We start from the raw sequence: 24,219 nt of genomic DNA on the forward strand, positions 1-24,219 counted from the left end.
TTAACCAGTGTGCCAGCAGCGAAGTCCCTTGAATAAAGTACTCTTGAGTGTTCACTATTATTATCATTAGAATATGAGCTCCATGAGGGCAGGCATTTTCTCTGTTGTGTTCACTGGTATATGGCTGGCTCTCAGAAGGTATCTGGTACATGGTAGGCATTCAGTTAAGGAATTAAAGTGCCATTGGTGTCCTCAAGGAGCTTAGGAGCCTGTTCTCTGGTGGGGACACAGACGTCAACAACTAGAGGATACTGTGCAAATGACTTGATAAGGGAAGCATGGGGATTAGAGGGGCACAGAGAGGTGTGGCCAGGGAAGGCTTCCTGAGGGGGTGGGAGGAGCCTGAGCTGGACCTTGGAAAACAAGCAGGGATTTGTTGGGTGGTGAAAGAGAGTTTGGATGTTCAAGGGAGAGGAAGCACCATGGGCAGAGCTAGGTGAGAACGTGGCATGTTCAAGGACATTGAGAGAGGAAGGAGGCCGCAGCAAGGGCTGCTTAGAGGAGCTGGGGCTTCATCGTGAGTATGGTGTGGATCTGGGCTTAAGGAGGGGTGTAACGGAGCCCCCGGGGTTGTGAGGGAGGAAGGTGAGATATTCTGGGTGTGCTGGTCACTCTCCCAAACTCTGGCTCAGGAGTCCAGAAAGGTGGGGCTGGAGGAAGTAGGTTGAAGCCTGCAAGACATCCCACCTGGCAGGTGAGGGCTTGGCCTCCAGAGGAGGAGAAGCTGGGAAACCCACACCACTGCCTGGCAGCACTCCTGCCTTAAAATAGAAAGAGATGGAGATAAAGAGTGAGTGGTGGTGTGAGTGTCCAAGGGGTGACCTAGTTAAAACCTGACCCCCTGGAAGTGTGAGAGCCACCCTCACCCTCACTCAAACGCCGGGGCCTTCTAAGGGGCAGCTGCCAAGGGCGGCCTTGCCCTCCTTACCTCGTCCCTCCTCAGCCTGTGCTGTGTGCAGAAGTCCTGTCGCCAGGTGGCCTCGGCCCCATTCTACCGACAGAAGAAGTCCAGTTCGCAGGCCCGCGTGCTTCTGGGAAGGCGTATGGGGGCTGAGAGTAAGAGAAGTAAGGGGATGAAAATAGGTTAGTGGACTCAGGTTAATGGAACTAAATGTAACTCCAAATGAAGAAGACTTTGAGGAAAAACTCATTATATTAGGCTTTTGTTCCCCACAGTATATCATAATTCTTCACAGACTTAATTATCTGACATCAGTAACACCCTTTACTCCCTCGTTCCTTCTCCCTCCCAACTTCCTTAAATCCCACCCAGAGATAGTAGAAAAGAGGAAAATGGAGAAGGCTTTCACTTTTCTCTTAGGCCCTCTGCCTCATTTTTCTTTGGTCCATCCTGATTTCTCTGAGGCTTTCAGGACTTACTTCTGTGGTTGATGATTTATATGCAGGATCTGCTAAAGGTCCTTGCGCAGGACTTTTAAACTTTAACTGAAGTTGTGGGTATGATGGAAATTGTGTGGAAATGGCATTGCAGGCATGTGAGGTGGAACCGTCTAACCGTGGCCCCTGGTGTTGTTTTTCGGGTCTGCAATCCTGAGTCAGGAGGGTGCCCCAGGCTTGTTTCTGTAACCAAAGAGCAACCACTTCTTCGGCACCTACTGTGTGCTCACTGGTCCTTCATCTGAACAGCTCTGGGAGGTCCATGCCACCAGCAGGGAGAACCTCCAGAACTGAGAGAGCAAAAGCCTCCATGGATGACCCACAGGTGCTGGCTGTTTCTGGTGAATTGGATCCCGAGGCCACGTTTAAAATTGCTGGGAACTTTGATCCTGTAGGAGTGGGCTCCGGGTACTCAGAGCCTGACGGCAATGTGGCACGAGGGGAGAGTGTGAGCCAAGGAAGTTGGATCACCTCAAACCTCCTAAGGGTTCCCATCTCACACAGATAATCCAGGGTCCTCACAGTGGCCCTTGAGGCCCTGTGTCGTTTGCTCCCCCCTGAACCCCATGACCTCATTTCCTCCTGTTCTCCCTGACAATCTGCTCCAGCCATGTTGGCCTCCTTGCTGTTCCTCAAACACCTGAGCACAACCGGCCGTAGGGCCTTTGCACTCACTGTTCCCTCTGTCTGGATGTTTTCCTTCAGATATTCCCACAGCCTACTGCTCCCTCACTTTTTTCAAGTCTCTGCTCAGATGTCACCCCTTCAAGGTGGCCTTTCTTTTTTTTTTTTTTAATTTATTTTATTTTTGGTTGCATTGGGTCTTCGTTGCTGTGCACAGGCTTTCTCTAGTTGTGTCGAGCGGGGGCTACTCTTCGTTACAGTGCGTGGGCTTCTCACTGCAGTGGCTTCTCTGGTTGTGGCGCACAGGCTCTAGGCATGCGAGCTTCAGTAATTGCGGCATGCAGGCTCAGTAGTTGTGGCTCCCAGGCTCTAGAGCACAGGCTCAGTAGTTGTGGCACACGGGCTTAGTTGGTCCACGGCATGTGGGATCTTTCCGTACCAGGGATCGAACCTGTGTCCTCCGCATTGGCAGGCAGATTCTTAACCACTGTGCCAAGGTGGTCTTTCTTGACTCCTCTCCCCCAGCATGATCTATTTCCTTAACCCTACTTTCATTTTTTCTTTTTTTAGAATTCTCAACTCAACCCAGACATATTACAATTTTAACTTTAGTTGCCTCCCACTAGAATTTTTTTTTTAAACATCTTTATTGGAGTATAATTGCTTTACAATGGTGTGTTAGTTTCTGCTGTGTAAAAAAGTGAATCAGTTATACATATGGATATGTCCCCATATCTCCTCCCTCTTGTGTCTCCCTCCCACCCTCCCTATGCCACCCTCTAGGTGGACACAAAGCACGGAGCTGATCTCCCTGTGCTATGCGGCTGCTTCTGTTTTACATTTGGTAGTGTGTATATGTCCATGCCAGTCTCTCACTTCGTCCCAGCTTACCCTTCCCCCTCCCCTTGTCCTCAAGTCCATTCTCTACATCTGCATCATTATTCCTGTCTTTCCCCTAGGTTCTTCAGAACCTTTTTTTTTTTTTTTAGATTCTATATATATGTGTTAGCATACGGTATTTTGTTTTTCTCTTTCTGACTTTCTTCACTCTGTATGACAGACTCTAGGTCCATCCACCTCACTACATATAACTCAATTTTGTTTCTTTTTATGGCTGAGTAACATTCCATTGTACATATGTGCCACATGTTCTTTATGCATTCATCTGTCGATGGACACTTAGGTTGCTTCCATGTTCTGGCTATTGTAAATAGAGCTGCAATGAGCATTGTGGTACATGACTCTTTTTGAATTATGGTTTTCTCAGGGTATATGCCCAGTAGTCCCACTAGAATTTGACGTCTGTGATGACATAGAATAGTGCCTGTTTTGTTCAAGGCTGTACCTCTAGTGCCTAGAATAGTGGTTGGAACAAGTAGGTGTTCAGAAAATAGTTTTTTTAGCTTGATAAGGTATGATTGACAAATAAAAATTGTATATATTTAAGATGTATTACTTGGCATTTTGATATACATGCACATTGTGGAACGATCACCACAATCGAGGTAGTTAACACATGCATCACTACACATGGTTACTTTTTCTTGTGTGTATGGTGAGAGAAAATAAGTGTTGGATGAATTTATTAAAGGTTCACTGAACTTTGTGATAGTCTTTCCTTGGGACTCTGCCTGAGAAGCCCATCAGCCACTGAGTGGTGCCTCCCTGCTATGGCCTGAGAGGCACAGGCCTTGGGTGCTGTGTCTCGGGTATCCCCAGAGACTCCTCTCCAGTGTGGGAACCACATGGCGTCCTTATTTGTCTCCATGCTGGCTTCCAGTCACCCCTTCTGGGGAATCATCTGAAAATAGACATTTTCTATCATGCCTGTCCACATTGACCACGGGAAATTAAAATGGATTGGCTTACCAACTAACCATGAGGGGTATTTGAATGCCCTTTGAGTTCTCAAAGCCATACAAATACTTGTGGTGGCCAGAGGAGATGGTGTCCATCTCTCGAGGTTCTCCCTGCAGAGTTGGAGCTGGGCTATGACCAGGACAACAGTCTGATTCAGGGCTCAGGATGTATAGACTGGAAGGAAAGAAACCGAGGTTCAGTGAACACCTGTTGTTTGTAGCACGTGGTCACAATGGTTATTTCACTCTTAACCATGTTCCAACCTTGAGGTTGATGATTGAGTGCCCCTATGATGGATGGAGGAAATTAAGGCTCAGAAGTGATGTAATCAAGGCTCTCACTGACTCCAGAGCCTTGGGAATAACTAGGAAAGGCTCTAAAGGGGAACTCACAACCAGGCTTTAAAGAACTGTTAGTATATGAGTCACAGGGACAGTGTGGCATCAAGTAGTGGCACAGATGGAGAGGCAGGAATGCTCTATCAGGTGTGGCTTGGATGGTTTTAAGACAGCCTGTTGAATGTGAGCAGATTTTTTTTTCTCCCATTATTAATTACCTGAGAATAGGGAGAAGATGTTTTTAATGAAGCCCCAGCAATCTGGGTCTGGAGAAACCCTGGCACCAGCCTCCCCCCCACATAGGACCTGTGCATACTAGGGTCACCAGGGACCATCCCAAACAATGTCCATATGAGTACATGCAGCTCAGCCTGGCTCTGGGAGCACCTTAGAGCAAACCTCACCAGTCTTGGAGATTTTGTGGTTGGGAAGGCAGAACTTTGTTGTATCCTGGGTAGGGGAGGAGCCTGGGGAAAGAATGGGGACTGTGAAATGGGCTTCCCTGTTTTAGGGGGAGTGGGTTGTGCTGGCATGATTCAGTATCTTAAAGCCCTTATGAAATAAATGCTTCTTGCTACCCAGCCCATGCTGGTGGGGTTAGAGAAAGGGCCTGTCTTCTTGATACTAGTTCAGTTAATCTGTTCATGTAATCATTCGTTTATCAGCATTTATTAGCTCCTACTCTGTACCAGGCGGCACCATGCCAGATTCTGGGGCTACAAAGACAAGGATGTCGTCAAGGAATTTACAGTCCAGTGCAGGGAGAAAGACAAACCAAGGATGATATTCAGCATGGAAAGGCTGTGGGACAAAGAAAACAGGGTGAGGCTGGAGCATGGTGACTAAGGCCCCAAAGCTTTGGGTTGGCAGGCTTGGTTTGACCTAACCAGTTACTTGACCTTGGGCAAGCTCTTGTTCTTGGCTAGGTGCTTACATACTTTATCTTATTTATTCCTAAAATCAGCCTGCTGAGGTAAAAATATTCCTCCATTTTGTAGCTGAGGAAATTGAAATTTGGAGAGGGTGAGTAATTTGTCTGGGTAAATAAGTGGCAGGACCAGGATTCCAACCCAGGTCTGACGCCAAAGTTCCTGCACTTTCTGCTCTGTCCAGCTGAGGAGAATGAGTTTCGTCCATGCCCCAGCACAGCCAGGGTCCTCTTGGAGATGCAGCTCTAGGCAAAGGGGTTTATTGACCATGGACTCCATAGGCGTCTACGGGATGATGTGACCAGCCAGAATGCTAATTTTGTTTTAGCCTGCATTAATGGAAGTATAGTGCTCATGACATGGAAGATGGTGGTGCTGCCCTGCTTGGGGGAGATCACAGATGGAGTATTGGGGTCCCTTCTGAGATCACCCTTTTAAGAGTGATGTGACTAGATTAAGCCCTTCTGGCTGTGATGGGCACTGGAAACCTTGTCTCCTGAAGAACATCTGCAGAAACTGGGGGTGTTTCGTGTGGGGAAGAGGAGACCCATAGGAAAATGGGGGCTGGCTGCAAATATCTGAAGGGCTGTCACGTAGAAGAGTCTTATTCTCTGGGAAAGCTACAGAGAAAGGTTTTGGCTCCAGATTTATAACAGAACCTTCTAACGTATCTCAGGATGTAGTGAGATACTGTCACCAGAGGTAATCAAGCACAGATGGAAGCAGTGGAGAGTATGGACTAAATGCCCTCTATCATTCTTCTGCCCAGAGCCCCTGACTGTGGCTGTGTCTCTGCTGTTCTGGGTATGGGTCCTGGAGGGGGTACAGAAGGGAAGGGTTTAGATTGTATCTCTCCCAAGCCCAGATCTCCTCAGCAGACTACAGGGTTGTATGTGCCTCCAGGGGTGGTGGAGCAAACACAGGGTTAGAATGAGAATTAGAAGACCTGGGTTTGAACCTTGGCTCAGCCCCTTACGGCTGTGTGACCTTGAACATGCATTTGCTCTCTGTAAAGGGGATCATGTCAGGCCCTCACCTGTTGGCCTTTTATCAGGTAGTGAGTGAGAAAATGCTTTGTCAAGGAGAGAGGGTTCAAACACTGGTTGTTAATGGGTGCAGCTCTGGCCACCAGGGGTGTAATCAACTTCAAGGAGCTTGGCTGTTCCGTGTCTAGGAAACTTCACGCAGTGGTGATTGAGGACTTGTTAGGTGAGGTGCTTTGGAGAACTGACTCCAGGTTTGTGCGGAGCCCTGTGAAATATTTTGTGATAAAGTGAATTCCCCATCACTAGCGATAAGCAAGAGAGTCCCCTGCCTTCAAGGCCCATGAGTGGAGCCAGAAGGAGAGACTGGGATGGGTGTTGAGAAAGGAGAGATCCAGGAAGCCTTCATGGAGGAAGTGACATGTGAGTAGGGCCTAGACAAAGATTTCATTATGCAGGGAAGCGGGCAAGGGCCTGGAGGAGTCAAAGATGTGTGTGGGGTATAAATGACATGGAGGGAGAGAATCAGATGCTGGGGTAGGTAGGGAGTCTTCTTATTGGGGTGGGGTGTTGCCTGCCAGCTGGAAGACTCTTCCCTTCCTGGCAATAGAGCATGAAGCTGTCTCGTGGTTGAAAGGGATCCGGGTTTACTGCAGTTTGCTGATGGAACGTGGGGCAGTAAGAGGCAGGGTGAGGAGTTTTGGGGAGGTTGTTTTACATTGTTTTCATTTCTCAGATGAAGGTAAAGCCCAGATGGGAAGAGGGTTTCCTAGCAGGTTTAGGATGAGCTGAGGTTAGAACCAATGCCTGACACCTCCTCCAGGTTTTCACCTTACTCCATGGATGAGTCAGCCCAGTTGCCATTTTTCCTGGCTCTGCCTCCCGGCAGGCAGGCTATTCCTCTTAAGAAGATAAAGGAGGAGAAAGCAAAGTTGTATTTACCAAAGGGACTGGTTGGGCAGGTCTCCTTGCTGAGGCCAGAGTCTTAGGTCAAGGTCAATTGAGCTGGCTCCTGGTGGGTGGAGTCAGGCCCTAGCCGGCCCCCAGCTGGGAGACTTTTGGTTGGGGGTGACCACTGGTAGGGACTGAGGTTTTTCCAAGGCATTGCCCCTGAGAACAGTGGGCTGGAAAGATTACAGCCCACACATTCTTTCTCAGGAGATTAGGGCCATGGGAGATTATGGGATACACAGGAGGCTGTAGGGAGGCCTGTAAATTTCCCATTTGGGGCAATTAATTTGATGGACTGTAAAACAGCTCACTACTTCCTCTCCCCCTCCCTGGGCTGGAATGGGCAGTCAGACTGGCCGGAGAATGTCCTGAGAATGCTCTCCCCAGATTCTTGCACTGCCTGCTTGGGCCCCTTGTTAAAACCTTTCCTGGGGGCAGGGGCTGCGCATGTTCTTTTCCTGCCTCCCCTCTGATACAAGGAAGAGCACACAGTAGGTGCTTTATAAAGTACCATACAGAGCTGGTATTTATCTATTAGAGCCTTTCCAGGATGCTGTTAGGGGTGGGATGGGATGGGCCCCATGGTGGCAGCTCGGTTTATAGATGGGGAAGCTGAGCTCTAGGGGTGAGGTTACCTGTCCAAGGTCACTCAGGTCATTGGTGACAGTTGGGACTGCAGCCAGGTTTCTCCACTCTTGGGCCAGGGTGTCTTCCCAGTTCTCGTGTGTTCAAAGTGCAAGTGAAATAAATCGTGGGCATTTTTTCTGGTTTCTCTCCCTGACTTCCTCCTTGCCCCCAGCCAGTCACAGGGGTCCCTGCTTTGGTTTGTGTACAAGATGTGACATGGTTCTGCTCCCATCTCCCCCAAGCAGTTTTGCAGCATTCCTGTGAGGGCTGTGATGGGGCTGCCCTTCTCCCGCATGCTCATGGTATTTTGTGGCTCATTTTGACCATCTGCCTCCCCAGTGGGGTCTGGCACCTGTGGTTGGTGAAGGTTCCTGCACAGTGCCTTGCTCTGGTGCCTACTGAGGGCCCTGCCATCACCAGCTCAAACTTGGACTAGTGCAGTTGGTCCTGAATGGTTGTCCTGCTTTGGTCGTGTCCTCTCTCCAGGGGCCCAAAGACCTCATCCTAACGTGCCTCCAGATCAGGGCCTTCCAAGGTGTCCTTAACTTGGGGCTTCTATATATGTGATCTGTGTCCTATTGGATCACAGTGTTCGCCTTGGCCTGAGCACAACCCAACAACATTGTAGTGTTTGTAGCACTTTCTTCCTTCTGTGTCTTTGCTTTTGCAGTTCCCAGCACCAGCAATGCCCCCTTTCCATCCAGGTAACTCCTTTGCATCCTTAAGACTCAGACATTACCTCAGGAAACCTTCCCTGACCCACCTCCACTGAGGCTTTGTGACATCCCTTTATTGGTGCTTTCATTCATTTATTCAACAAGTATGTCATGAGAAGCTTTTCTGAGCCTGCAGTGTTATAAGTGCTGGGGAGCACAGCAGTGAACGAAGCAAAGGTGTCTGTGCTCATGGAGCTTATATCCTAGCATCCTCTCTGACCTGTCACCTTAGTTTACACTAATATTTCTCTGTCTCCACATTAACCTGTGAGTTCTCCTCATGTTTTATTCATTCATCTCTGTATTCTTAGCACTCAGCACAGTGTCTGTCAAAGAAAACCTTAAAAGTTAATGTTGAATAACTGAGGGAATGAGCAGGCTTCCCACTTTCCCCTCCTTTCTAACCTGCCCATATCTACTTATGTGCAGCCCTGCCACCCCCTGCCGCACTCTTCCCCCTCACACTTCTGGCACTGTATGTGCTGCTCACGTGACTGTCCTGCTTCATATTACTTTTTGTGTCGACATCTCTCTCCTTCACCTGCTTATAGATTTCTTCAAGGCAAGGTCCATTTCTATTTCAATTTTTATGTACTTCTGCCCTTTCTCATATCCAGTAAAATGAAGAGCAGTATGTGAAGCAGTGCATAAAGAAATAAAAATATAAGGACGGACCAAGGGCCTCGAAGTGGGTTGATTTATTCACAAATGTCTGGTGGGCACCAGCTGTGTGCCAGCCCTGGGCCAGGTGCTGGGCATTCCTAGGTGAATGGGGCAGAGGCATCTGCCTTGAGGAGCCCAGACAGAGGAAAATGTAGACAGGGTGAGGAAGTGCCCAGTCTGCTGGCACCCAGAATATTTGTGGTGTAGGATGCCCAGACACTTCTTTTGGTCAAAGAAGATGGCATCACAGAGTTAAGGAGGGTGTCAGACCCTCTTTTTTTTTTCTTTTTTTTAAGTATTGTTGATTTATAATGTGTTAGTTTCTGGTATACAGCAAAGTGATTCAGTTATACATAATATATATTCTTTTCCATTACGGTTTATCACAAGATATTGAATGTAGTTCCCTGTGCTATACAGTAGGACCTTGTTTATCCATTCTATATATAGTAGTTTCCATCTGCTAATCCCAAACTCTCAATCCATTCCTCCCCAACCCTTTCTCCCCCTTGACAACAAGTCTGTTCTCTATGTCTGTGGGTCTGTTTCTGTTTCATAGATAAGTTCGTTTGTGTCATATTCTAGATTCCACACATAAGTGATATCATATGGTATTTGTCTTTCTGACTTACTTCACTTAGTATGGTACTGTCTAGGTCCATCCATGTTGTTAACACATGGCATTATTTCATTCTTCTATATGGCTGAGTAGTATTCCATTGTGTATACACACCACATCATCTTTATCTATTCATCTGCTTTATCTATTCATCTGTCGATGGACATTTAGGTTGTTTCCTTCAGACAGGACTGGTTTTTAATCCCATCTTGTCCCTTGCTGACTGTTTGACCTTGGAGAAGTGAGTCAACTTTTCTGAGCTTCTGTTTCCACATCTGTAACAGGGCTAGTAAGAACACCTACCTTGTAGGAGCGTTCATTTATTCATGAGCGTCTCTCCTCCCTCTCTCCACCCCCCAAATCTCAGGCCTTTATGGAGAGGTCTTGGGATGCTGATGTGGTCTCTGATGCAGTTTATCCACTCACCCCATACAGAGATCCCTTCAGCAGCAGTGCTGATCAAATTGCCTCTGATGGATTCCTTTGAATAACAGGAAGAGGCTGCTACCTGACCAAGCAGCCCCTCCTTTAATTGTCACATCCTCACTGTTAGAAAGTTCCTTTTTAGGTTGAGTTGAAATCTTTTATGTCCTGACTTCCCTCATTGCTTTTAGTTCTGAAATACAGGGAGTTAGTTGTATTCTCTCTCACCCCTTTTATCCCTTACCCCTCGCTTTCTCCCAATTAGGAAAAAGTTTACTAGTGTCCCAAGAGGCTCTTTGTAGTTCTTGCTCTATTACTCAGAGTGATCAGCTAGTTGGGAAGGTGAAGGAAAGCTTTGTAGAGTACATGATGTTGGAGTGGGGTCCTGAGGGTGAGGAGTTAGCCAGATGAGGAAGGGGAGAAAAGCCTTATAGGCAGAAGGTAAGGCAGTGTCTCCTAATAGTGTGTAGAGTCCAGGAGTCTAGGTATTTTGTATCACAGGAACAATAGGGAGTGTGTGTGTGTGTGTGTGTGTGTGTGTGTGTGTGTGTGCGCGTGTGTGTGTGTGCGTGCGCGCACGCATGCAGGGGGCATCATAAGGGAGGTGAAGCCTGAGAGGTAGGCCAGAGCCAGAGTGTGAAAGGCCACCTGTGACCTGCCAAGGGTTACAAACCTGAAGTCAGAGGGCTACCTAGGAGAATGGGTTTTAAAATTGGGTTAATTGGGGGGCCCAGGTAGCACAGGTTTCACATTCTCCTAGAACTGATGAATGGGTTTCTGAGTACCTCAAACTCTCTTTCTTGCTCTTGTCTGGAGTTACTGATTAAACCTGTCCTTGGGACCTCCGTAGAGCAGAGCGGGGACAAGTCAGCACCTTGAATGTGCCAGTCACCCTTGACATCATGTTTCTGAGCTCAACGCACTGGGTGAGCCTGGCTTCAGGCCCTTGCCTCTGGAGCACCCCTTACCTGGGTTGGGGTGGAGGCTGGGACACTGTAACCATGGCCAGCGGCCGGCCTCAGCTTGCCTCTGTCCCAGAGTTGGCTGGACACACAGCCCTGTCTCTGCCCTGCAGGGTTTCTCTTTATGCAGGGAACCTGCATGAACAGTGCCTGGACTCCGAGCCCTTGGCCAAACATTCCAGATTCTTCGGGCATATTTTTCGAAGGGGCCTGGGACCCTTCCAGGGAGGTTTATGCCCCACACAGATGGCTGTTTGTATCTGATTTTTATATAGTCCCAAAGGTACTTTCCGAGTATCCTGGGGGAGGCCTGTCTCTCTCAGCCTGGCTGGCTCACTGGGAATCTTCTGGCAGACCTGCCGCGCACAGCCAGCATAAGGAGTGTCCTCCCACCACCGTCTGTCCTTCCCCGGGGTCTTGGATGCTGAAGGTCCAAGGGTGGAGTGGGGTTTTTTGTTTTGTTTTTAAATAGGGGCAACGTGGGTAAACAGAGTGGTATTTCTGGTGCTGTCTGAGGGCCAGGACCCCACATTCCGGTTCCATGACGACAGCCTGTTCCGTTGCCGCGTGTGGGCTGTGGGCAGCAGCAGCTTAGACAGGAACAATGGAGGCTCTGTTGAGATGCTGCTGCTGAGCTCGGGCAGAATGCATTTTAATTGAACACTTTCCACCCTGAAATCTAGGGGATCTGGTGGCCCACTCCTCTTCATTCCTTCACTTTCTCTTTGTGGCTCAAGAGCCAACTTATTGCAGCTCCTTTTTTCCCCTCTAATATTACCAGCCTCTTGTGGGAAAAATGGTGTTTCCAGCCTGGGGTGTAGATTGCATTTGGCTAACTTGGCGATGGTGAGAGAGAGGAGTGCTGGGGTGAGGGGCTGAAGGTGTCTGGGAGACATCCCTGTAACCCAGGCTGGAGTATCATCACAGGTGCTATATATAAGAAGCTCTTCCTCCCCTTGGACAGGGCTGCCTGGGCCTTAGGAGGACTGGCTATAAAGTCAGACCAGCTGGGTTGGAATCCCAGTGGTAACACTTCCCATTCTGGGCCTCAGTTTCCCCATTTGCAAAATGGGGATAAGAATAGTGTCTAACTCACAGGATTGTTATGAGAATTAAATTAATTTAACACACATAACGTAATAAAGATAATACCTGACACATAGTAAATACCACAGAAATGCATTTATCATATTAATTTTTATTTTAAAAAAAAGTATTTATTTATTTATTTTTGTCTGCGTATGGTCTTCGTTGCGGTGCGTGGGCTGTTCATTGCGGTGGCTTCTCGTTGCGGAGCACGGGCTCTAGGCACGCGGGCTTCAGTAGTTGTAGCATGCAGGCTCAGTAGTTGTGGCTCACAGGCTCTAGAACGCAGGCTCAGTAGTTGTGGCGCATGGGCTTAGTTGCTCCGCGGCATGTGGGATCCTCCCAGACCAGGGCTTGAACCCGTGTCCCCTGCATTGGCAGACGGATTCTTAACCACTGCACCACCAGGAAAGCCCTATGTCATTTTACTATTGTGTTCTGATCATCATCAATATTGCATTCACCCTTCAAGGCTTCATCTGAGACTACAAGTTGAACAGAGCAACATTCTTTCTAAAATGCAAATTTGATTTTGTCACTCCTTGGCTTAGAAAACCTAAGTGAGTCCCCATTGATCTCTCTGCACAAGGAAAAAGGAACTTTTGTTTATTGAAGGCCTACTGTGGCTAAGTCCTGGGCACTTGGTGCACCTCTACTCATTTAGATTAAATGCAAAGTCTGTGTAAGACCCTTCATCAATTGGCTCTATCTTGCGTCTTTTCTCCCCTATTCCTCAAAACCAAGCCAAAGAAAAGCATAACTCTACCTCAGAGAACAGTTTTCCTCCCTGCTGTCTCATTGGCTTTCATCCCCCATGCCTTTGTGTACATTCTGCCTTCTGCCAGGAATGCCCTGTGGGTGGTGGCTGTGGTCCAGGGGAATAGACCACACCAGGGGAGAGTTTGGGAATACCCTAACCACCATCCTCTGAGGACCCAGGCTGACTCTGGTTGAATCCTGGCTCCACCATTAACTGTGTGGCCCTAGACATGCCCTAAGAATAGCACCCGCCTCCTAGGTTTCTTGAGAAAAGTTAAGCCACATAGAGCGTTAGAACAATGTCTGATGTACTGTGAGTGTTCAACACGTGTTAGCTGTTTCGGCCATTGCAACTCTTTCCAGAGGTCTGATACAGCATTTTTCTGTGTGGAGTATTTCTCTTTGTAGGCTCAGCACTGGACCTATTTCTTTGGGGGTAACAGGAATCGAAGACATACGGTGGATCAGGGAGGTCCCAGGGGTTCCTTGTCCTGCCTGGCACTTCCTGCCTCGCTTCAGTCTGTCCCTGGCAGGATCCCTTGCTTCTCAGCCACTGATTTAGCTCATTGATTTAGCCATTCCTTGTGGTGGCAGCTGGGTAACAGACACAGGGTAGCCTCACAAGATGTAGAGACCCCATGTACACACAGTGCTTACAGATAGACCTGCCTGCCTGTGAATGGGATACTTGGTATCCAAATGGTAATTATTTACAGACAAAAAAATTGCTCTGATTTGAGATTATCTAGATAACCAATCTCTGGTCAAGAAGGGGAGAATGGGGCTTCCCTGGTGGCGCAGTGGTTGAGAGTCTGCCTGCCGATGCGGGGACGCGGGTTCGTGCCCCAGTCCGGGAAGATCCCACATGCTGCGGAGTGGCTGGGCCCGTGAGCCATGGCCGCTGAGCCTGCATGTCTGGAGCCTGTGCTCTGTAACGGGAGAGGCCACAGCAGTGAGACGCCCACGTACCACAAAAAAAAAAAAAAAGAAGGGGAGAATGAATATGTCTTCCTTTCATGTTGCTGAGTTTATTAGGGCCAATGTTAATGACTGAAAGGCCTTAGAAAGAGAAAAGAATGGAAGATTTAATTTCAGGGATCTATGGTGATGTATGGTTTGTGTCACCTCAGTTCTCTGATTATTGGGCTCAATAGTCAGGAGAGCTGGGGCTTTATCCTGGTTCTGTCACTGACTGACTATGTGACCTTGAGCATGCTGGCCTCAAATTCCATGTCTGTGAAATGGAAGTAACCATCTAGCTTTGCCTGCCTCCCAGAGTTGTTTTCAAGAGTTACAGATCACGTGCTCTTGTGCGTTCATATTTATTCATTTAACCAACCAACCTCTGTTAGATCTACTGTGTCCCAGAGCCAGGCATCTAAAGGTGGATAGAATGTAGTCTCCTTCCTCATGGAGCCCAGAGATGGAGGTGATGGTGGAGGGATGTGTGAGTGGATGGATATCGTGAACATGGCGGTCTGGCAAGTGCTTTGCTAGAAGCACCCAGAAGGTATATTGGTACTCAACTCTGGGAGGTCAGGGGAGGCTTCCCAGAACTGGTGACACTTGAGTGGGGCAGAGATAAGAAAGGTAGGGGTATAAGGTAGAGGCACCAGCTAGAGGCAGACACACCTTGGCATTGTAGGACTGTGCCAAGGGGTGAAGGTGGGGTTGTGGGCATGTGGGAGAGAGGCCGCCCTGTGGACCAGGCAGGAGGTGGGCTAGGTGTTTTGGGGTTTCACCCTGAGGGTGTTGGCCTGGGGTAGAGTGACTTGAGGCAACAGAGAGCAGAATCTGGTCAGTAGTTTACAGACCTCATTCTGGTGTCCGTGTCAGGGCGTAGACTTGAAGAATGGCAGGGAGACCTGGTAGGGGAACTCCTGTGATGATTTAAAGTGAGAGATGATATGGGCCTGAACTGGGCACAGAGGAGGACACGAAGCACATTTGTGTGTGTATGTGTGTGTGTGTGCATGTTTATGTGTTCTGGGAAAGGGTAAAACCCTCTGTATGCACATAGGAAAGTTTTGTTGTTTAACGAGATAATCAAAAATACAGACACCCAGCAGTTCCATCACAGTGGCTCTATCCTTCCAGGGTAAGTAGACAAAATCGCAGAGGTTCATGTACAGGGATGTTCCTTGTAGCCTTGTATGTAAGACTAGGAAATTGAAAACAACCTAGCTGTCCAACAGTTAGGTACCAGATAACTGAATTATGGAGCCATGCATCCCCAAGATGATGCTGCGGGTCTTTTTTCTGAACACAGCAAGGTACACACATATTTCAACTGAAAGAACAGAAGAACACATGCACAGCATTTAGCCTGCTACTGCTTTGCCATTATTATTCTCCATGACTTGTCAGTGACAGTCAAGGTTGGGTTTGCTCTTTTTCAAGGTTGGGTTTGCTCTTTTTCCCTGTGTGTGACTTTCTGTCTTATGTTACTTGATAACTGTTTTGTGTCTGGGTCTCTGTGAACAAGGACCATGCCTTGTTCTTGCTCCCTTGTTTCCCTCAAGCAACAGGAGTAGGTGGCCACTAATTACTGCAGAATTTAATTGAGGGATGTGAACAAAGGGCCTGTTATCAGCATTAAGTGATGTTAAGCTGTAGGCAGATTCTCCCTCACCCCCCTTTTTTCTCCCTCCCTCTTACAAACAGAAACAGTGTATCTGGCCTATAAAGAAGCCTTTAAACTAAGGTTGTGTTAACAAAGACCTCTTCCAGAGACCTCCCTGCTTTGGAGGCAGGGGGTGCATGAGAGTAAATTCAGGCTTTGTTTCCTGTCTTAGGGAGCCAACTAGAGGTGAGGGGAGATGAGGTTTCATGCACATCTGAGCCGGTGTGCTTTTGTTGGGGTGGTAAAGGGGGAGGGGAAAGCTTTGCCTTACATCTACTGGGTGCTAGCACCATGTATTATCTTGTTTCGTCTTCACAGCAGCCTGAAGTGGAAGGAAAGTTTGCAGACAAAGATACCAAGGCTCAGAGAGGTTGAATAACTTGCTTAGTTTGCCCAGCTAGGAATTGGTAGAGCCAGGATTTGACCGCAGGTCTGTCTGCCCTCAAGCCCCTGTGCTTTGCCTTAGGTGCCAGTGGTCCTAGAGCAAGGACTGGGCCACAGTCTGGGCAGTTAGGCACTGTTACCACGTTTGGCCTTGGATGCTGAGCGAAGGGTGGAAGGCTCTGAGTTTGGAGCAGCGTGAGGATTAACCAGTCAGGTGTGTATTTCATATCTGCTGTGTATGTTGCATGATGCTGAACCCTGAGGGGACACAGAGAAGAGGCCAGGATGACACTGTCCTTGTCTACCATCTGGTTGAAGTCACTCTTTCTTACACGGAGAGCTACAGCAAGGGGTGGTGAGGGATGCATAGGGGCACAGAAAGCAAGAGGTGGAGGAAGTCTGAAGAGGAGCAACCAGCAGGACTGAGCGGGTGGGGAGAAGAGGGGGAGGTGTGAGCAATGGTGTGAAGATGGCAGGTCTGGGCTGGAGTGGAGGTTTACTGGAGGTGAGGAGTGAGTGTGAGCTTGGTTGGGAAGCAAGGAGGGTGGTGGGTTGGGAGGCCTTGGATGCTGGACCGAGGAGCATCACCTGATTCTCTGGGTCATGGGGAGCCACTGAAGGCTGTTGAACAGGGAGTTGACATGGAGGGAAACAATTCTAGGGTGATGTACCTGGCCCTTCTGTAAAATGTGGGGTGATGGAGGCAGGGAGGAGGAGTTGCCTCCTCCCAGCCCCTCTGAATCCCTGATTTGGGGCTTCACAGAGGAAGTGAGAGTGTTCCTCCAGAGCTTGTCCTGTTTGAAGTATTCTCTTTGTTCCATTCTAATGTCTAATGTAGTATAAACATTCTACCTCTCTAGAATGTTTACTCATCTGTAAGAGTAGTGATGGGGAGGGGTGGGGATGCCCCAGCTGAGGTGGACTGGGACTGTCAGGTCTGCTTTGACATGGGTGTGTGATGGTCCTGACAGTAGAAGGAAACAGATAGCTGTGTGTGCACTTGTCCAGGGGGTGGGAGGGTTGTGACCACATCCTGCCAGGTGCTCAGCTTAAGGAACGGTTGGTGTGCGTGTGTGCATTCATTCGACAATTATTTATTGAGTGTCTACCATGACACTTAAGCTAGGCATATGATAGTGAGTGAAACAGACCTGATCTTCTCCTTGGGTCTGGCTTTGAAAGTATATGTCATGTGAGGAAAAAAAACATGACAGGAAAAAAAACCCTGAGCTGCTCTAAGAAAACAATGTGCTCCATAGCCAGGTTGTTCCACCAGAGTGAAAACATTGCTTCTCACTGCAGAGATGAGATCTTACAGAGGAAACTCCTGGACAGAGGGTGGGGTTTTAGACAGCAGCTCCCTCTTCTTAGAGGTGAGTTGAACAGTGGGGTCTCCCAGATGTTGGGGGAATTCCTTAGAGCTATACAGCACGTCTGTCCGTCCTTGCTTCCCAGCACTCCTGCCCAGACCACGCTGGCTCTTCTCTGGCTGAGCCTGTCTTCCCAGGCTGGTTTCTGCCCTTGGATCGGAAGAGGAGCTGGAGGAGAAAAAAGGGATAGGATGGACATTAGAACGGAACAAAGAGAATACTTCAAACAGGACAAGCTCTGGAGGAACACTCTCACTTCCTCTGTGAAGCCCCAAATCAGGGATTCAGAGAGGCTTCGGCTGGGCTCAGATCTTCACCTTGCCTGCGGTTCGGTAACTCATTACTGAAGGCCTTATTTCTGAAGGCCTAGGTGGTGGGGACCAAGATGTCACTCACTTCAGAAGGCCAGATACCTTGCCGAAATTCCAGAGGCTTTCCCTTGAGCCTTGGGGTTCTGGCCAAACAGACCCTGCTGTGGTTGCAGCCTCAGGTCCTTCTTGAGTACTGATGCCCCACCCCCTCAAGGGCTGGCCCTGGGGCCCAGGGGGGCAGCTGGCAGTGCAGCCCCTGCCCCAGGTGGGATGGGCAAGCCAACACGCAGCTGTACTGCGCCTGTGAATGGAATGTGTCCTAGAATGGAGACCCACCCAACATACTTTGCTAGCAGGAGGACACAATTTTGGCTAGAAGCTTTAATGGTGGCAAAACTGGAGCTTTACTCCAAGCATTTAAAAAAATTACTTTTTGTATTATAAAGTTGTTCATGTTCATTGTTGTAAATTTAGACAATGTATATGAGCAACAGGAAGAGAGTAAAAATCTCTTGTAATCCTGTCAACCCAGAGATAATCACTGTTAACATTTCGTTGTATATCTATGTGTGTGTGTTTTAAGAAAACTAGGATAATACAGTTTAAAGTATTTCATATTTTTTAATAATGATATATATTCCATATCATTAATTAACATTTACCTCATTAGTTTTAATGGCTGCATAGTATGTCCTTATACAGTTGTATTGTGATTTACCTGACTAGGATGAGATTTTGGGGGGTTGTTTTCTAAAAGGGAGTATCTTTCTTGTGGTAGCTGGTCATAAAATAAATACATGAATTAGAATCTCTGTGGCTGTGTCCCTGGCAGTGTTTTCTTTAAGCTCCCAGTGATTTTAATGTACAGCCAGGGTTGAGAACCATGTGATGAGACCATAAACACTTAAGTTGGGGGCTTCCCTGGTGGCGCAGTGGTTGAGAGTCCTCCTGCCAATGCAGGGGACACGGGTTCGTGCCCCGGTCTGGGAAGATCCCACATGCAGCTGAGCGGCTAGGCCCAGGAGTCATGGCCGCTGAGCCTGCGCGTCCGGAATCTGTGCTACGCAACGGGAGAGGCCACAACAGTGAGGGGCCCGTGTACTGCAAAACAAACAAACAAACAAAAAGAACACTTAAGTTGGTTCTTTTACCCCAGGACTCAGCACAGTGCAGGGCATTTAGGAGATGTATGAAGAGAAACATCTCACTTCACCTCCATGCTGTCATCAGGTGAGTTTGAGGCTAGTGTGAAGGTGGTTGACCTGGGGGCTCCCTGCTATGGTCCCTGCTGAGTCTGATGTTTGTATGCTGGTGACCCTTTAACTGGGATTCCAGTCCCCACATCTCTTTACCTTGTGTTGCTAATTTTGAACATTGCAGTCGATGTTTATGTGGCCAAAGCCCTTGCCCACCCAGAGGGAGGGAGGGACTGGTGAGGACTAGAAGAGAGCAGATTTGGGGCCTGGTAAGTGTCTGGAGGGATCAGAGGGAGACTGTGATATTCTTTACATATCCCTGGTGCTTTTTAGGTCACAGGGTGCCTCAGACATGGGATCACCCAATCCTCCCATCCAGCCTATAGGGCAGATGGCCCAGGCAGTCTTACTCCTGTTTTATAGCTGGGGAAACGGAGGCTCTGAGAGGGTAGAGGGTCTTTGATTCAAACGAGTGAGGCAGAGTTGGAGCTCTCTCTTTTGACTATCAGCCTACTTTTTTTCCGCAAAACCATCTGGGTACGTGGATTTGCTAGAGACCTTGGATTTATGTCTCTTTGGGAAACCCTTTGTTTTATTATAGCAAGGTGTATAACTGGTTACTGGCCAGAAGGTTTCTAATTTTTCAGGCATTTATGAAAACTAGCTGCTGAGTGATAGCACTTGTGTACTGATATGTTAATACCCGTTCATCAGAATGTTTGGAAAACAAGGAGGTGATTTTTAAATATACCTATAACAGCATTTTTTTCCTGGCTTCCAGAGAAACATTTTTTAAAACCTAAGATAGTCAACAGAACCTGGATAACTGACTGGAACCTGAGTAGTAATAGTAATAGTGGCCATGGTAGTAATATTGGCTTACATGTACTGAGTGCACACTACATTCTGGCACTTTGGAATACCTAAGCTCAAAGGGTTGCTGAGGAAATTATTTCTATTTCAGAAATCAAACCAAGGAAAAAAAACTTACCACTTCTTGGTTTTATTAGTCATGGTACCTTCATACAGTGATTTGCTATGCATCTATTTAAAATGGTGCTGTAGGGCTTCCTGGTGGCGCAGTGGTTAAGAATGCGCCTGCCAATGCAGGGGACACGGGTTTGAGCCCTGGTCAGGGAAGATCCCACATGCCGTGGAGCAACTAAGCCCGTGCGCCACAACTACTGATGCGCACACGCCTAGAGCCCGTGCTCTGCAACGAGAAGCCACCGCTCTGAGAAGCCCGTGCACCGCAACGATGAGTAGCCCCAGCTCTCAGCAACTAGAGAAAACCCGCGTGCAGCAGCGAAGACCCAGTGCAGCCAAAAATTAAATAAATGAATAAATTTATTTTTAAAATAAATAATAAAATAAATAAATAGATAAATAAAATGGTGCTGTAAAATATCCACCAGTGATATGGAAAATGTTCCCTGTGCCCTAGTAGATAAAAGGAAATTATGAAATATGTTGGCATCTGGAGGTTCTCAATGAATGTTTTTTTTGGTGATACGCGAGCCTCTCACTGTTGTGGCCTCTCCCGTTGCGGAGCACAGGCTCCGGATGCGCAGGCTCAGCGGCCATGGCTCACGGGCCCAGCTGCTCCGCGGCATGTGGGATCTTCCCGGACCAGGGCACGAACCCGTGTCCCCTGCATCGGCAGGCGGATTCTCAATCACTGCGCCACCAGGGAAGCCCTCAATGAATGTTTAAACCCACAAATGTACAAAGCAATACTGTCACCTCCCTCATCTTCTTGGTAAGGAAATTGACTTTCCTAAAGGTCACACAGAATTTTGGATGTGGGTCTTTTATAAGAATCCAGTGTGTTTCTCACCATCCTCATATGTTTCTGTTATTAAAAAAAAAAAAAGAGACATTTTATAATCAAGGGCTAGTTCCTATGTTTAGAGCAAAAAAGACAAGTGAAGCAGAGACCTGTTTGACAACCATGTTACTTTGTTTCTGTAGCTCTTTACAGTTAATAAAGCACTTGTAAATAACTTTTTTTCTGAGTTTCAAAGAATAGTTACTTAGATATACAACAAGGATTTACTGTATAGCACAGAGATCTATCTTCAGTATCTTGTAATAACCTATAATGGAAAAGGATCAAAAAAAAAGAATAGTTATATGCATATATATGTATAACTGAATCACTTTGCTGTACACAACTATACTTCAACAACAGCAAAAGAATTTTTTAAAAATACATATTTATTATATAATTAGGAAAGTAGGGAAAACCCCAGAGAAGGAAAAAATACTTATAATCCCTCAGGGATAATGACTGTTAACATTTTTTCTTCCTGTCTTTTCTTTCTCTCTTTCTCTCTCCCCCTCTCCCTTCCTCCTGCCCTCCCTCCATTTATCTATCTATCTATCTATCTGTGCCGGGTCTTAGTTGCGGCATGTAGGATCTAGTTCCCTGACCAGGGATCAAACCCAGGCCCCCTGCATTGGGAATGCAGAGTCTTAACCACTGGACCACCAGGGAAGTCCCCTTCCTGTCTTTTCTCATGACAGATATATTATAAATTTTATAAACTTGGGACCATGTTGTACATATGTGTTTTTGTTTGTTTTTTGGCTGTGCCACGCAGTATGCGGGATCAAACCATGCCCCCTGCAGTGGAAGCGTGGAGTGTTAACCATTGGACCTCTAGGGAAGTCCCTTGTACATACGGTGTTGATTCTTGCTTCTTTTACTAATCTGTTTTAGATCCTTCTCCCTGTCTGTAATTGTTCTTACAACATGATTTCCAGAGGCTGTACAGTATCTAGTTTTTATGAGTGATTCTGAATTATTGGACACTAGGTTGTTAATTGATTTTTTTCATTATTATGAATAATGCTGTTATAAATACCCTTGTCTTTACTAGCATCTGGTTGTTTCCTCAGGATAAATTCTTAGAAGGGTCATTGATGGGTCCTAGGGTATCTGCCTGTGATAATGCACCCTTCATTTACATTTTCTCCTTTGATCCCTAAAATAACACCCTGAAGCTGGTACTGGAGGGATTTTTTTTTTTTTTTTTTTTTTGTGGTACGCTGGCCTCTCACTGTTGTGGCCTCTCCCGTTGCGGAGCACAGGCTCCTGATGTGCAGGCTCAGAGGCCATGGCTCATGGGCCCAGCCGCTCCGCGGCATGTGGGATCTTCCCGGACCCGGGCACGAACCCGTGTCTCCTGCATTGGCAGGTGCATTCTCAACCACTGCGCCACCAGGGAAGCCCTGGAGGGATTATTATCCCCGTTGTACACATTGGAAGCTGAGGTTTCTAAAAGTTGCAGTTTGCTCAAGATAAGAAACTACTTTGGAATGGTAAATGGAACTGCTTTAATCCAGTGAGTCTGAGGGAATAGAGTAGGAGAAGGGTTCAGATTCATCAGTTTTGTTGTTTTATTCAGACTTCCTAGAAATTCCACTTTCTGTGACTTCCACTGATGTCTTGGGTCTGCCCTCTGGCCCGTCATAGAACAAGTCTTCTTCCTTTCAGTATTTGAAGAGGCTCCCATGTGGCTCTAAGCTTTCCCTTTTCCAAATTAAATTGTCCTTGTTCTTTTAGGAAACATGGTTTTTTACTAACTTACTGTCTTTGATGCCACTCTGGGCAGATTCCACTTTATCAGTAATCATCTTGAAGTGTGTTTATTAGTCAACTCTTCAGGTTGGAAGTGACAGAAACCCAACTCAAACCAGCTTAAACAGAAGAGGAAATATATTGGCTCCAGTAATTGGAAACTTCAAGGGTACGTCTTACCTGGTCTTGGCACTGTTGGACCCCAGTGCTCGAAGGGCATTTTGACAGCGTTGTTCTCTCTCCTTTCAATTCTTCTAACCCCCTTGTCAGAGTGATGTTCACTCAGGATCTATAGATCACTTCTTAGAGAAGGTTCTCATTGTCCCTGCTCGGATCAGGGGCCCACCCCTAGGAGTGCCACATGCACATTGTTTTCTTAGAGCAGCTCAGGTTTTTTTTTTCCTGTCAGTTGTAACACGACAGGATGGGGAGGTATGGCTTTTCCTAAGGAAGGGATGCGTGTGAGCAATGCAAACCCATTGCACTGTGATATGTAGAGTTGAACTGTGTGCCAGCTGGTGTCTGGCCAGCTCAGAAGAGTGTGGATTCTTCATCTCTCTTTTTCTCAACATTATACTTCTTATTAATGTAGCCTAAAATCAAAATGGGTTCCCTTTTACTATGTAACCATATTACATCAAGGGCTAGTGCTCAGTCTGTCTCTTCCTTCTTGTGCTACCTCTGCTGGGAGAGTTTGGACACATGTTAGGACTTTAAGCTTATCCCTGTAGATTTCCTACGGCTGTATTGGGTCCAGAGGATCAGCCTGTTGAGATCCTTTAGCCCTAATTCTGTCATGAGGCACACTGGTCTCCCTCCCAGCTCAGTGCCGTCTGCAATCAGGTGATAGACATTTGGTGAGGGGCCAGGGAGGGATGAGGGAATGAGATAGTGCCAGGTAATCACCTGCATCAAAAGAGCCAGAATCTTCTCCTGCCTTCCCCTGTCCCCACAAACCTCTAAAGTTCCCTTTTCCTGGTCCATGAGGTCAGCCTTCTGGGTTCATAGTGTGTCAGAGGTCACCAGGAAGGGCATCGTGCAGTCTGCTTCTCTATCGAGGCCCCGAATGAACTTAAGTTGAAGTAGGAAGGATCTAGGTTAGACTTTACTCACTTCTTGTCATGGGTGGGTAAGGAAGGTATTCTAGAGAACGTGGTAGGTCCATTTCCAGAGGCTTTCAGGCATTAGCAGGTTCTTGAGAAGTCTGCAGTGCTGTAGGGTGGCTAGTAGGGGACGGGAAGTCCCTGTGAGCCCTTTGGGGGTTTTGCTGGTCGAGCGTGCCAGCCCCTGCACGTGGGCAGTCTTGGTAGCTGGGGGCGTGGCATGGGTGTGCCAGGTGGCTTTTGGCCTCCATCGTTCTACTGAAGACTCCAAACTGTGTTGTTCAGCTGCAAAAACAGTTTTCTTCCTTTGCTAGCAAGAAACACAAAGCAGCCCTTCAGAGAGGGCGGGTGGGCGTGCAGCAGTTCTGGCAGAGTGTCACACTCATCTGATGCAGCACAGGGCGAGCCGCCCCAGATGGCCTGGCAGAAGCAGAGTTGGACAGCAGCATCTGGAGGAGCCCTGGGGAACAGAGCGTAGTGGCGGGGAGCCTTGCCCTGGAAAGCCTGGAGACCACAGACAATGGCGGGAGGAGGCCTATCTAGGCACTGGCTTGCCTGTGAGTTGGGCAGGAATGAGACTGGAGAGTGGCCTTTCGCATGTCGCCCTGTAGATCTGATGGAGCCTCATGTATGCTGTGTGTGTCTTTGTGTCGAGATCTGAGTCTGGGAACAGTTTCCCTAGTGGTTGCTGGGGAGAAGAGGGAGGCAAGT

The 24,219-nt window shown here is 47.7% G+C and overlaps 1 protein-coding gene across 14 annotated transcripts in view; it reads left to right on the forward strand.

Annotated features, from left to right (window-relative positions):
- Nucleotides 1–24,219, forward strand: part of PLEKHA7 (pleckstrin homology domain containing A7) — a 242,947-nt gene that overhangs the window by 44,640 nt on the left and 174,088 nt on the right. Inside the window, exon 1 of one of the 14 annotated variants that reach the window (XM_067038152.1) lies at nt 23,928–24,065. The exons of the other annotated variants lie outside the window; for them this stretch is intronic. The gene's annotated coding sequence lies outside the window, so the exon portion shown is untranslated. Of the gene's footprint in view, nt 1–23,927; nt 24,066–24,219 lie in introns of those variants that run through there. 14 annotated transcript variants of the gene reach the window in all.

The sequence above is a fragment of the Kogia breviceps genome, chromosome 7 (assembly GCF_026419965.1).
Source record: "Kogia breviceps isolate mKogBre1 chromosome 7, mKogBre1 haplotype 1, whole genome shotgun sequence".
NCBI lineage: Eukaryota > Metazoa > Chordata > Mammalia > Artiodactyla > Physeteridae > Kogia > Kogia breviceps.